The 6000-nt window shown below is 41.7% G+C and overlaps 1 pseudogene; it reads right to left on the bottom strand.

Annotated features, from left to right (window-relative positions):
- Window positions 1–464: 464 nt before the first annotated feature.
- Window positions 465–6000, bottom strand: part of LOC133768005 (serine/arginine-rich splicing factor 6-like) — a 114632-nt pseudogene continuing 109096 nt past the window's right edge.

Genomic DNA, 6000 nt, shown 5'->3' with positions numbered 1-6000 from the left:
ATAAAAAACATTCTGACAACTTATGAAACCAACTATTTTTACCCAGTTCTAGTTTTCTTCATCTGCCAGCTCATCTATTACTGCATAGAAGATATAAACCAGCTTATCTACTTTAATAAAAATTGTTTCATAGTCTGACCTTTTTCTTTGCAGCAGATCCTGCTGAAATACCTAAAAAAAGATCTAATTGAGCTTAACGTTTACAAAAGTTATTTTAGCTAAAAAGCTATAAAATCAGTTATCTTATTTCTACAATGAAGGGCGAGAATCTTTGATTTCATGCCACCCTTTTAGAACCTCATCTTTTTCTTCAAATTTGGCCACAAATCAGATTTCTGTGCGCCCCTGTTTTCAGGAGATTCCTCTTGTTGCACTGGACAAGTTCAAACATAGAATAACTCCCCAAGTACGTAGTAAATAGGAAAGAGTTCTGTAATAGTGTGCAAAGAACCGAGAGTTCTGAGTTATTTTCTGGAATTTGACCTGTACCTTGACCTCGAACGAGATGTAGAACGGGACCTTGAAGCAGCTCTTTTTGATGTGGGGGACACAGAAGGAGCCTCTGAGGGTGGAACAAGTAGGGGTGAACTGGAATGAGACTGGCTCCGTGATCAGGATTTTGACTTTATGTCACTTTTTCCATTTTCTTTGGGGGCCCGAGATTGAGACTGAGACCTGCTTCGGGATTTCTTATAGAAATCCCTTAGATCTGCTTCTAGAACGTGAACAAGAACATTGCTCACACTTGGATTTCGATTTGCTCTTTGATTTAGATTTCCTGCCTTTTGATGGAGAACGAGACTGACCTTTGCTCCCTGACCTGGATCGGGAGGGACTTTAGAAACACTCTGGGCTGCTCCTGCGAGTCCTACCTTCTAGAACGTGGCCTAGATCTGCTTCCTGAGTAAGAATGCCTATGGTTGTTCATAGCTTATCTTCAATAAGCCTAATACTTCTGTCATTTATTTCTGTACCATCCAGTTTGTCCACAGCACGCTTCATGTCCGAGTAGGAAAGAAATTCAATTACTCTCTCATTTGTGTGTAAGCGGATAGGTTACTTCACCTGCTTGGCGCATCCAAGTCTTGCCAGCTGCACCGCCTAGAAAGATTTTCTGCAGTTCGCCTGGACTCTGTAAGAAGAGGTCCACGTTTGTCTCTGCCAAAGGTTCTCCGACTGCTGTACCCCCACTACCGCTGCGGCTTCCATAGCTGGGGCGGTCGGGATCGCGGCACGTCGTCGCAAGGCGTCGCCGCCCTGGCGGGAGTCCTCAACTCCAGGAAGTCGTGCGGGTTAATGAGATCTACTTTGAGGAGTCGGCCAGAGCCGCTGGAAAAGCGCTGTGTGTCCTGCTCCCGGAAGTTGTGGTTCAGGTGTCCAGTGTAGACGTGCGGCGTGTCCGTGGCGTGGCCGGCGCGCAGGCTGGCAGCAAGGCGGTGGGCGCGGTGCGGGTGTGCGGACGGCGGGAGCCCGAGCCCGTGCCTCAGGCTGCGGCCCAGTCCAGCTACGCAGTGGTCATATCTGACCTGTAAAATCACGCATGTAAGCAGAAAAAATTTTCCCCTTTTTCCTTTCAAAATAAATAGCAAAATGCTTCTGCATCTCTAATTAAGAGCTCTGTAATTTGCTTTTGAGCAGAGATAAAGCAACCTTCTTTATTTAGCAATTGTCTATAGCAAGATGAGAGAGACCATGCATGTTTTTATGTTTTTAACAGTGTATTTGTCACATGAATTTCTTTTTCTCTGCCACTGTATAGGCTATAGAGTTGGAGACAGAGCGAGAAATTGGGCAAACAACATACTTTACCAAGAAGACTATACCATCTCCTGTCCAACCTTAGAAGGACGACAAAACTCTTAGCAGGTGATACTCACAGACCCTGTGCGTGTAGCTGGGGCTTTAAGAAAGGGCTTGCATTTTCTGCACCAATGAATCTCATTCTCTGGAATGTTCTTTGTTTTCAGTTATACATGGTAGCTTGGAAATCCCTACTCAGCTTTCGAAGAACATTTGAAATGTCACCTTCTCTTTGATGTTTCCCTGGGCTATGCACCAGACCAATTCCAGGTGCATCATTTCTTGTTGGGCCTACATCTTCCTATAGAAGAGCCCTGTGAGTGGCTCTGTCACACAGCTTCTGTTCTAGTCCTTGTGGGTGCTTTGCTTATGTGAGCATCGCTGCTGTGGAATGGTGAGCTCTGTTAAGGCAGGAATTTTATCCAGTCCTCCATTCCTGGCAAATAGCCCAAGGGTCAGGGTATGCTCGTTGAATATGCGTCACTCAGTGAAGAATGGAAATATTCTCTGGTTTACTTTTCTACTGGTTTATCCTTCTATTCTTTGTTTTAGGAGTTGGTTATTTCAGTTATTGCTCATGAGTCTGCTACTTGGTGGGGGTAGTTCTGTGGCTACATGTGAGTTGGTTGGGGCAGCTCTGATTAGCCTGGATGATCTGGGGTGGCCTCAGCTGGTATGGAAAATTCTAGGGTCTAGGAGCGCTTTTATCCTCACAGCACTGAAGGCCTGACTGCAGATGGCCTCTCTTGCTGGCAGGGCAACTGACATCTCATATAGTGGCTCAGGAGGGTGAAACTGGGAGCCATCATGCCTTTTAAAGTCCTAATCACCGTTTTGTTTGTTGTTCAGACAAGTCTCACCGCCAGCCCAGATTCAAGGGGAAATCAGCTGAGAAGAAATGGAAGGAGTTGTTGGTGGCCATCTTTACAGGTAATCTGCCATTTTCCATCCTTGCCACCTCTGACCCAAGAGCTCTACTGAACACTGGGGCCTACTCCCTTGTCCCTAAAGATTTGTTGTTGTTATTGTTATATACTGAGTTCTTGTGGAAGATTTTAGAAATATTTTTATTAGTTATTTTGGAGTGTGGGTGTATATGTGTGGGTGTGTGGTGGGGAATGTTGTGATTATTTGAATTTTCTCTGAAAATCTCCTGGGACAAGATTTCTGGGTTAAGGTTGTTTCTGAAAAGAAGAAATAATAAGTGCCTTTTATGACTATTTCTTTACACATATATCTTTGGACTTCTGGGAATAGCCAAACAGTGAGAAGCAATATGAAATAAAATATCTTCTCAACTGTGATCCAAAGAGAAATTTCTTGTTAGCAGTGGATGATCTGGAACTTCTATGTACTAATTATCAGTGTGGCATCATGCTCACTTGTATTTCATCTATGTCATTATAAACAGTGGTCTCCCAGTAGTAATACATTGCCTTCTCATTTACAAAAAAGCTATTTTGTAGTTTCTTTTTTTTTTTTTTTTTTTTTTTTTTTAGTGGGAGGTAAAATAGCAAGGTTTATTAGGGAAGGGACATCCGTAAGGACGGATGGGCACCTCTCCGACAGAGCCTGAAACTGAGAGAGTAACCAGTCGCTCGGACTGGGGGGGGGGGGGGGGGGGGAGGAGTGAGGTTACATGCTTGAGTGGAGAGAGTACACCTGGCCAGACCAGGTGGGTGGCTCAGCAGAGGCAGAGGGCTGAGCACGCAGTCCCATTGAGGCTGGGGGTTTTTAAGGAGATGGGTCTTGCTTCCCCACCTTGGCTCCTCTTGGAACAAAGGGCTTTTTGGATGTAAATAGAAAAACTTCTCTCTTGAAGGTCTGAAACAAAGGACTTTATGGATGCAAATGTTATCAGACAGGAGGAAGGGTGGGCATGACCCCCTAGAGAATTGGGATCCCCAGGGTATTTGAAATGCAGATACTGGGCTGCACCTGGGAGATTGTGGAAGATTTGTCAGGTTATCAGGGGGCAGGGCAGGGCAGGATGTGAATACTGGGCTGCCCCTGAAACACCATCAGGATGACTTTGAGATGCAGCATATGCTGGACATAGATGTCTTCTCTTTAGGCCTTTATGTCACACACACATAAGCTCATAACTGACTTCCTACCTAACATTCCTCCCTCAAGAGGTAATACCCAAAATTCTTCTTTGGGATTATGGATGTGTAGTTTCTTATTTTCAAAAATAAAGTAGTTATATTAAATTGAGTATAAAAAAGACACTAATTGCAGAATTACTCAGTGCTTTCTTAACCAATTTGTTCTCCAAAACCTTTTAATAAGATACTTTCTTCAGAGTAGAGGGAGCTCCAGGATACATAGAGCGTTGGCATTAGAGAGGCTGCTATCATCATCTTGCCCAACACCTTTGTTCTGTAGATGAGAAATGGCTCTGGAAGTTACATAGTGTAAAATATGAAAAGTTAGAAAAACTATTACTTACTGAAATGTGTGAAGATGAAAAGTCAGAGAAATTCACCTTTGAAATGTTATTTAACTCCATGTAAGACCTGTACTTCTGGGAAGAAGTGAGATGAGATACATATGAAGGCAGTCCATAGTTTGATAAACGAATAATTTTCTGGATGCCTTTACCTTTGAATAATAACTAGTATTTGAAAAATAGTTGGGTAAGGATTCATTGTTTTAAGTAAAAATATTATTTGGAGATGTTCATAGTTTGTAGAAGTTACTCTATATTTTAAACTTAGAATGTTATTTAGTGAGTTAAATATACTGTTTACATATAAAGCCAAATATTTATGCATGTGTAACTGGCTGGTCATTAGCCTCATACAGATCTTACTTGTTCTTTCATTCATTCACTCAAAAAATGCTATTAAGCTCCATTGATGTACCAGGTAACATATGCAGCAGTGTATAAAACAAACTTTCCCTTTGCTTTTAATGAGTATACATTTTAATGGGAGGTTTAGCATTTTCTTACTTTGGAATGAAGCCTGACTGAATGCTAAATATTCAATGATTTCAACATCTCTGAGTGCAGGTGCTGTGTGGAATGGGAAAATATCTCCCAGCCATGCTCTGAATTTGTCTTATATGTTCCTCATCAAACTGCAGTGCTTTCCATTTCCATTTACCCAACCAACACTATAAAATTTTTATTGGACTAATTATAAATATTATTATTGCATCATCACTTACCATTATTTGACTAGAATTTACCCCTATATTAGAATGGCACAGGGAATAGTAGCATAATATCTGGAAGACAGCTTGCAAAGTCATGATAGGTACTCCCTCCCCAATTGTTTTATTTATTTAAAAATTATTTATTTTCATTTGATTTGGAAGAGACACATAGACAATCCCCTGGTTCACTCCCCAAATGCCTGCCACAGGGTGGGCTGGGCCAGGCTGGAATGAAGAATCTACAACTCAATCACAGTTTCACATGTGGGTAATGGACCCAAGAACTTGAGCCATCAACTGCTGCCTCCCAGGGTGCATATTAGCAGGAAGCTGGAATTGGAGGTGGAGCCAGGACTTGGACCCAGGCACTCCTACCTGGGATGTGGGCATCCAAGTGGTGTCTTAACCACTGTGTGAAATACCCACCTCATCTCCCTTTTTAAAAATAGTTTATTCTTCAGGATTCTTTTGCCATACTCCTTGTATTTTTATATTGGGACATTCATTAATTCAACTCTACAGCTTGTTGTCTGTGTATCTGTATCTATTGCTACAGTGTTGGCTCCTTGAAAGTAGGACTATAACTTATTCATTCCTTTGTCTCTATAGAGCCAGCCTAATTCATTCAGCAACATTTTATGTAATTAATATTTCTTTTAGGATTTGATTTCATGAATATGTTGTGTGGCAGGTAGCATAGCTATTCTTTGTATTTTGTAGACAAAACATGAAGTAATTAGGTGTTATTATACACTGATACTTAAGGGCACAGTGCTTATGAATATTGGACAAAAAGCTTGAATTTGCATCCCTTTACTCCAGATCTAGTGCTGCATCTTTGAAATCACATTGTCTCCTTGCATATATGTATATTTTGCATTGTCATATATGTGTCTTCATCATCATTCTCCACATCCCTATTTTTCTTTGTGTCTCATATGCTTGCTTAACTTTAAGTTGACTTTTTTTTTTTAAGACTTATTTATTTTTTTGAAAGGCTGAGTTACAGATTGGCGGAGGGCGGGGGGGGGGCGGTGG

Source organism: Lepus europaeus, chromosome 10 (assembly GCF_033115175.1).
Source record: "Lepus europaeus isolate LE1 chromosome 10, mLepTim1.pri, whole genome shotgun sequence".
NCBI lineage: Eukaryota > Metazoa > Chordata > Mammalia > Lagomorpha > Leporidae > Lepus > Lepus europaeus.
The sequence above is the reverse complement of the archived record's forward strand: the minus strand, read 5'-3'. Positions and strand labels throughout refer to the sequence as shown.